This window comes from Neoarius graeffei, chromosome 10 (assembly GCF_027579695.1).
Source record: "Neoarius graeffei isolate fNeoGra1 chromosome 10, fNeoGra1.pri, whole genome shotgun sequence".
NCBI lineage: Eukaryota > Metazoa > Chordata > Actinopteri > Siluriformes > Ariidae > Neoarius > Neoarius graeffei.
Window position 1 is genome coordinate 33714537 of NC_083578.1, and position 8933 is coordinate 33723469.

Sequence of the window (8933 nt, forward strand, 5' to 3'; positions counted from 1 at the left end):
ACTTTTTTCCCAAGCCCAATTCCTGTTCATGCTGCACCAGGGACTTCTTCTAGCTAGGAGCATTGTGGGACTCCTATTCCCTCTTTCTTCTCTGTAATTATATTTTATTTTTGGCTGCTAATGCAGTCATTACTGCAGGATTTTGGGTTATGTCCATCTTCACCACACTTAAAGACTTAATTGTCATTCAGATTTGCATCAAACAATATACATCAGAACGAGATTTTGTTGCTTTGGTTCAGTGTAGTGCAGAACGAAACAGCAGCAAGTATATTACCTAAAAAAAAAATAAAAAAATGACAAAAGCAAAAAAAAAAAGAAAACTGTGTATAAAATCCTATATACAATATAAAGTATATTGCCTCTGTGGTGGTGGTGGGGGGTTAATTTGGTTCAACAGTCTTATGGCATGTGGGAAAAAGCTGTTGTAGAACCTGGCTGATCTATTCCAGAGGCTGCATAGCCTCTTCCCAGAAACCAGCAGTGAGAACAGTCCATAGTTAGGGTGGGAGGTGTCTCTGCTGATGTTGCGAGCCCTAGTCAGGCAGCGTTTTTCTGCAATATCCTGTGTCGGAGGAAGTGAAGTCCCTATGATTTTCTCCACTGTCTTCACCACCCTCCGCAGGGACTTCCAGTCAGAGGCCCTGCAGGCTCCTGACCAGACAGAGATGCAGCAAGTCAGTATGCTCTCTATAGTGTCTCTGTAGAAGGTGGTGAGAATTGGAGTGAACTGTGCCTTCATCCGGCACAGAAAGTGCAAATGCTTCTGAGCCCTCTTTACAAGAGCCCCAGTGTGATGGGACCAGGTCAGATTGTCCGTTATCTGTACCCCCAGGAATTTTGTGCTGCTGACTCTCTCCACTGCTGTATCGTTGATGATGAGTGGTGTGTGAGTGGACCGGCTCCTCCTGAAGTCGACGATGATCTCCTTGGTTTTGGTGACATTCAGGACCAGGTTGCTGGTTTTGCACCAGTCCACTAGGTGTATCACCTTCTCTCTGTAGGCCATGTCATTGTCACTGTGGATAAGGCCCACTACTGTTGTGTCATATGCAAACTTCACAATATGGTTAGTAGTGGATGGGTCACCAGGGTGAACAGCAGCGGGCTCAGGACACAGCCCTGAGGGGAGCCAGTGCTCAGGGAGATGACACTAGAGGTGTTGTTGCCCACCTGCACAGACTGACATCTGTTGGTGAGAAAGTCAAGCAGCCAGTAACACAGGGGGAGCTGAAACCAAGAGGGGCCAGTTTGCTCACCAGGTCCTGTGGGATGATGATATTGAATGCCGATCTGAAGTCCAAAACCAACATCCGCACATGTGTGTCCTTCCCTTCCAGATGTTCTAAGCTCAGATGGCGTACAGAGGAGATGGCGTCCTCTGTGGAGTGATTAGGGCGATAAGCAAACTGGTACAGGTTGAATATGTGTGTGTGTGTGTGTGGGGGGGGGGGGGGGGGTCTGGAGACAATGTGGTCCTTTACCAGCCTCTCAAAGCACTTCATCATTATGGGGGGCTATGAGGCAGTAATCGTTGAGGGAGGAGATTGTTTTTTTAGGTCACCGGGATGATTGTAGCAGTCTTTAGTCATGTTGGTACCACAGCCTGGATCGGCGAGGTGTTAAAGATGTCCATGAGAACCCCATCCAGCTGATCAGCACATTCTTTGAGCACCTGTCCTGGTATGCCATCAGGACCGGCTGCTTTCTGTGTGTTCACTCTCCTCAGGGTTCTGCAGACATTAGCTGTGTCCAGACTGATTGGCTGCTCATCAGGGCGAGGAATAAATTTCCTCACAGGAGTGGTGTTGAGTGCCTCAAACCTCCCAAAGAAGTTATTGAGTTTGTTGAGAAAGTTGATGTTGTTGTTGTAGGGGGGAGGAGTAGCTTTGTAGCCTGTGATGACTTGGATACCCTGCCACATTTGTCTGGTGTTCGTGGGGTCATGGAAGAAGTCCTGCACTTTCTGGCCATGGGCACACTTTGCAGCTCTTATGGCATGGTTCAGGTTGACTCTAGCTGTTCTGAGTGCCACCATGTCACCAGATTTAAAAGCATCATTCCATGCTTTCAGCATTGCGCATACCTCTCTGGTCATCCAGGGTTTCTCGTTGGCCTGTGTGGAGATGTTTCTGATCACACTAACATCCTCCATGCACTTCTGAATGACTGCAGAGGCAGACTCAGCATACTCCTCCACCTGCATGTGATCATTGTCTGTAGCAGCTGCCTTGAACATGTCCCAGTCTGTGTGCTCAAAACAGTCCTGTAATGCTTCCATAGCTCCCACAGGCCAAACCCTCACCTGCTTCACTGTGTTGGTTTTTTTTTTTTCCTGATCAGCAAGGGCTTGTATGAAGGTATTAGCATCACAGGAGCCAAGGTGGAGGTGGGGTGCAGCCCTAAATGCCTCTTTGATGTTGCTATAAGCCAGGTCCAGTGTGTTCTCTCCTCTGGTTGCAAAATCCACATACTGGTGGAAGTGAAGAAACACAGTTTTCATATTGGCCTGATTAAAGTCCTCTGCCACACTGAAAATTCCCTCAAGATGTGTAGATTGCAGTTCACTGATGGAACGGCATAGGACATTCAGGGCTTCTCTGGTGTTTGTGCTAGGCAGAATGTACACTGCTGTGATGAGGATAATAGTGAATTCCTGGGGTAAATAAAAGGGCCTGCATTTAACAGTCAGTAGTTCTACATCAGTAGAGCAGTGACTTGAGACTATCTCCCCATTGTTGCACCAGTTATTGTTGATGTATATGTAAACACCGCTGCCCTAGGATTTACCCATACGAGAGCTGCATCTGTCTGACCAGAATGTTGTTAGCCCCTCTATGCTAATGGCGTCATCTGGGATGGATGGTTTTAACCATGTCTCTGTGAGAATTATGGTGCAGCAGTCTCTCACCTCCCATTTTGTTGTTAATTCCAGCTTCAGGTAGTCCAGTTTGTTCTCTAAGGAGCGGATGTTAGACAGCAGGATGGAAGGAAGTGACGTTCTACACGGGTTAGCCTTTAGCTTAGCTGTTAGCCCTGCTCGGCATCCCCGCTTCTGCTTTCTGTCACACCATCTCTGTCTCCTCCGCTGGTGGACTCCTCTGGTACGAGGTTCTGCTGCTCCATAGGCTGCTGGATGTAGCCAACATAGCAGTCCAAGGCTACGGAGAAGATCCAGAGTGGTCACCTCTATAAGTACTCCGCTGCTGGATTTACGTAGATCTAGGATTGCCTGATGGTCGTATGCTGGTCTGGAGTAACTACATTGCTGACTTCCATTGAAATAACTGGTTGGGATATCTGCCGTTATATCTCCACTATCATGAGCCATTGCAGCCACAGCCGAGCAGAGCGCTGCCATCTTAAAGCAGTACCATGGTCTAGGCTTGACAGTGTGTTGCTTGTTTGTAGCTTTAAGTTTAGGTTCTGCTTCAGCTTTTGTGTCATGTTTCTGTTTTTGTCATTTTACAGAGCTGGACTTTGCTTTGGATGTCTGCTTTTTTTTTCAGCAAGAGTAGCAAGCTGACTTTGAAGTTCAGCAACTTCTCATCTCATCTCATTATCTCTAGCCACTTTATCCTGTTCTACAGGGTCGCAGGCAAGCTGGAGCCTATCCCAGCTGACTATGGGTGAAAGGCGGGGTACACCCTGGACAAGTCACCAGGTCATCACAGGGCTGACACTAGACACAGACAACCATTCACACTCACTTTCACACCTACAGTCAATTTAGAGTCCCCAGTTAACCTAACCTGCATGTCTTTGGACTGTGGGGGAAACCGGAGCACCCAGAGGAAACCCACGCAGACACGGGGAGAACATGCAAACTCCGCACAGAAAGGCCCTTGCCAGCCACGGGGCTCAAACCCAGACCTTCTTGCTGTGAGGCGACAGCGCTAACCACTACACCACCGAAGTTCAGCAACTTGTTTCGTCAAATAGACGGTGACTGAACAATGCTGGGTAAGCTTTTCTTGTTTCCAGGAGCATGATATCTGGGACTTTATTGTATGTTGCTTGATAGCACCTAGGTGCTGTTTCATTCATGTAAATCATTTTTGTTCTCTAGTGTGTAACAGTGTCAACAGCTCTGTGAATTATGGAGGGTCTTGTATTTTCTATTCTAACTGCAGTTCTGTGATTAGTACATCATCCCAACATCCCCTGCAGAACTGCCTTAAGAGATGCTTATTCACATCAGCAGATGGAACTCTACCACATTTTATGGTAAGAGTCAATGCAACTTTAAGTCACTGTAGGTAGACTGATGGCTTTTCACCAGTGTTCTGGAAAATGTCCATGAACTTGGTGAATAACTCATCACCATCCTCCCTGGTGGAGAAAGCTGAATCAAGTAATTTCACAATCTCTTGGTGGAGATCCTGAGCTATATGACTTAATAATATCAGAAGCTGGTAAATATATATTGTTGCATATCTTCTGTAGTCTTTGTAGATCAGACACAGCTGGGTCTTGGAAGAGCAGTTCTACACTTGCATGCCAAGTATCATAATCAACCTCATTAGATGGATGAGGAGCACGGGCGATTGCTCTAAGACAACGAGGGAGGCTCAGCCTCCTCTAAAAATGATGAACATCGTGTAGGATGAATTGCGCTAGGCTTATGTTATAGCCGACCTTATAACATTGCTATTTCAGATCCAGAATCATAGAAATATATGTGCTCAACCCAACTATGGTGCGAAATCATTCCGTTATAACTTTCCCCAGTTCGCCTAATGTGTGCGTGAGTTTTTCCCCCTCGTGACAGCGCAATGCAGCCCAGCCTCAGTGGACTTCAATGGCATTTGGGAGCTATGCGCTTTTCAATATCAAAATGCAAGATGATTATTGGACAAATACTGCGAAAACGCCCACCCCACGGACTCCCAGCCTCAGTGGACTTCAATGGCATTTGGGAGCTATGCGCTTTTCAATATCAAAATGCAAGATGATTATTGGACAAATATTGTGAAAACGCCCGCCCCACAGACTCCCAGCCTCAGTGGACTGCAATGGCATTTGGGAGCTATGCACTTTTCAATATCAAAATGCAAGACGGTTATTGGACAAATACTGTGAAAATGCCCGCCCCACGGACTCCCAGCTTACAGTGGGAGGGACATGGCAAAGCTTTCCGCGAGGAGACTGGTGATTGGTGAAAGCGGCCGGATATTTTCTTTGATTGACAGCTTGTTTCAAATATAGACAGGCAGCGGTGAATCTCAGTTCAGTCCCATGCAGATTCGCAAGTGCTGTGGTGTAAGAGATCGGCTTACATTTTGATTTCATTCATTACATACAGTTTCTACCAGCTTTTTTAGTTTGTATATATTTTCATTGTAAATAAAGTGTAAATATAGTGTTGTCAAGTTTGCTATCTTAGTTCCAGAAATTTCATTTATTTGAGTGACTGAACTTGAACTTGAGGGGGCTAGTCAGCTAGCAAGAAAGCTGCGCACGGATGCCAAGCATTGTTGATTTAATTTTGGCGAAGCCATTTGCCAGTCTTCCTTTCGAGGAAAAAATTTAAATTAAAGATCAGGGTAGACCAACGCCTCAAATTGACTTGGTGAAAAAGGTAGGGAATAATACTCGTTCCTTTCAGCTCTCCTGGTACGAGAAAGTGAATTGGCTAACAGCAAGTGACCCACATCAACAACAGTAAATAGGCTACTTTAGTAATATGTCATGGATGGACCAAAAATATAGAATCTATTTAAAATGTTTATGCTGAGTATATTATATTGGAATATATATTTTTTCTGGATATGAATTAAATACAGCTACAATTTGGAAAACATTTTTAAACAAAAACACAGCCGAGAACATTTCACACTACAGACCTGGATTAAAAGTGAAGGGTTATCAAAATTGTCAATAAAACATTTCCCAGTCAAAATAAGTAAAATATAGGGAAAGTGTCACTGAATGAAATGTGTGGCACCCAGCTCTATGTTTGGCTCCCCAAGGTCAGTGCTTGTGCCTATTCCAGAACACTCCGCTGTTACTGCTGAGGTTCCTGACAAAGAGCTGCTTTCAATAATGATCAATTTTTAAACAACATGCCACAATTTTAAAATATAAAATGTTAAAATATACCCCCCCACACACCACCATCATGTATATTGGACAGTAGGCTAATGGGCCAAAAGAACCTGTTATTTCACAGTTTGTGACCCTGCCAACAATCAGCTAGATCAGAGGCAAGAGTATGGGCAAAATTGATGTGTTTTTTCTTTTTTCTTTTAAAATCTGGAAATATCGTAACTGACCAGCCTCCCCTGTTTGAAAGACTTTCAGCCGCCACTGATGAGGAGTCTTACCAGAGAAGGTTCAGAGTCTGAGTGGTAGATGGCCATAAACCATTAAGTCATTGTTGCATACAATGTGTTCTACAATGTCTGGAGGATTTAGATCACTGTTAGAGAGAGCTGGAGTTACTAGGGCTCCACCTATTGACACTGCAGGAACCAAACTGTCATGCACAACATTTTGAAATGTCTGTGATCCTACAGAGGCAATAGCATCAGCCCTGAGAAAGGTTGTAATTGTGACACTGTCAGGTGCAACTTCAGTTGTTTCTGGCTTGAGGCTCTCTGAAGTGGTAATGGTTTCACTAATCTTTGTTAACATTTCTTTCAGGGCTTCTTCATAGCCTTTTCTACTACACTTTGCTATAGCTCATCCAAGAAGCTTTGCGTTATATCCTTTCAAGCTTTCTCTGTGTAGACACCAGACAAACCTACAACACTATATGACACTTTGGGGTCACTACTAGATTGCTGGGTGTGAGGTAAGAGGGGCTGAAGGTCATGTACAGCACTCCCAGATTTATATTCAACTATTAGGGATTTTGCTGACATTGAATAGAGGTCGGTAAGTAGAATAACCCTGGCAATTGAACAATACTGCATGAGAAAGTCAAGCATTTCTTCATCAGTTTCTGTTACCCTGCTGTTTAAAACAGTGGCAGTGGCTGGACTCAGCTGGGAGCCAGTTTAGAAGGGAGATGTAAGGTGCCTCCTTCCCTCCACTAGCCTGGGTGGACACTTTGGGCAAGTGTTAGTACACCCGTAGCCTCCCTCGACAGGGTTACGATTCACAGGGGCACTGACAGCAGGGTGTCCTTGGTGCTCTGTGGCAGAGGAACCTCTATAGGTCAATGGCATATCACCAGATGGCATGTGGAGGAACCATACATGGTCAACAGATGGTATCACCAGACAAGTTAGTTGTCACTGCGGGGCAACCTCCACGTCTGCCAGGTCTGTGGCACACCTGTGCACCACCTGGTGCCTGATTTAGAGGTCCAGAGAGACAGTTCGATGGGGGCACGACACCACCTGTCTTACTCACTGTGCAAGGTGTTATGCAAGGAGAGGAGTGGAGAAAGTCCTTCGGCGATGGGATGAATGCAATGGTGGCAGGTCTGAGAAGCTGGAAGCCACTACCAAGTTTCCTGCACGTAGGCGGCTCACATTTGAAGATCGCAGCTCATCTGAAGATCTGGGTGACAGTAGGCTGAGGCAGCAGTGTGAGTGTCCAGGCTGCCCTATTTAGGGAGAGCACAGCCTGCCCTGGAAGGGGAAGCCCCTAGAAAAGGTGGGGTAGAGAAAGCTCGCCCAGAACTACCTGGCTGGTTCACCGTGACCAGCGGGTCTTCACTGCAGCGGTATGAAATGCAAAAAGATGCAACTGACCATTGCTAGTTGGAACATCCGAACAATGCTGGACAATGACACTCGACCCGAGAGACACACAGCCCTGGTTGCAAAGGAATTAGATTGCTATGGCATTGACATAGCTGCACTGCAAGAGACCAGACTACAAGGGCAAGGCCAACTCCAAGAAGAGAAGTACACCTTCTTCTGGAGTGGGAGAACAGATGAGGGGAGAGAAGCTGGTGTTGCATTTGCCATCTCCAACACAATCGCTAAGAAATTGCCATCATTACCAACCGGAACATCAGAGAGAATCATGACTCTACGCATGCCAATATCCAAGAAACATTTCCTGACCATTATCTGTGTTTATGCGCCAATCATGATGTACTCCAATGATAAAGAAGCCTTCTATCAATCTCTGGCTGACGTGGTTGACCATGTGCCCAACACAGACAAGCTCCTGATACTAGGGGACTTCAATGCTAGAGTGGGAAATAACCATACTACCTATGAAGGCACTTTGGGAAAATTTGGAAAGGGAAAGAGGAACTCCAATGGTGAATTATTACTGAATTTCTGCACTCAAAGAGAGCTTTGTGTCACCAACACTTTCTTCTACCAGCCAGAAAAGAACTACTTCACATGGAAGCACCCATGATCCAAACACCCCCACCTGCTTGACTTCATTATTACCTGTAAGGTCAGCATGCCAGAAGTCCTGTCCACCAAAGCCATGAGAGATGCAGAATGCTCTACTGATCACTACATGGTACACTTACAGCTCAGAATGAAGGTGGTGCTGCCAAGTCATAAGAAACCAGCAAATGCCCCAGCTAAGAAATTGGATGTGAGCAAACTTAAGAGCGTTGAACAGCAGGAGAATTTCGCTTCTGCCCTCACAGCTGCTTTAGATGCCAATGAAGTAAATAGTGATGATATTGAAGAGCTATGGAAACAGCTAAAGCAAACTACTTATTCTACAGCAGTGTTTGGAGTAACGCATTACAAAAGTAACGAATTAATGTAATGCATTGCTTTTTGCAGTAACGCGGTAATGTAAGGCATTACAGAAAAAAATGGTAATATTTTACTCGGTACAAATGTCAGTAACGCGTGTTACAATGCATTTTTAACCTGGAATGAAGTGGTGGGCTTTTTTTCCCTTCATACAAATTCGCCCAAATCACGCGAGATCAGCAGAGGTGAAATGTCTGCGCAAAATGTTTCACTTCCTTTTCCTTTAGGCTAGTCAGACAGAAGAGAGAG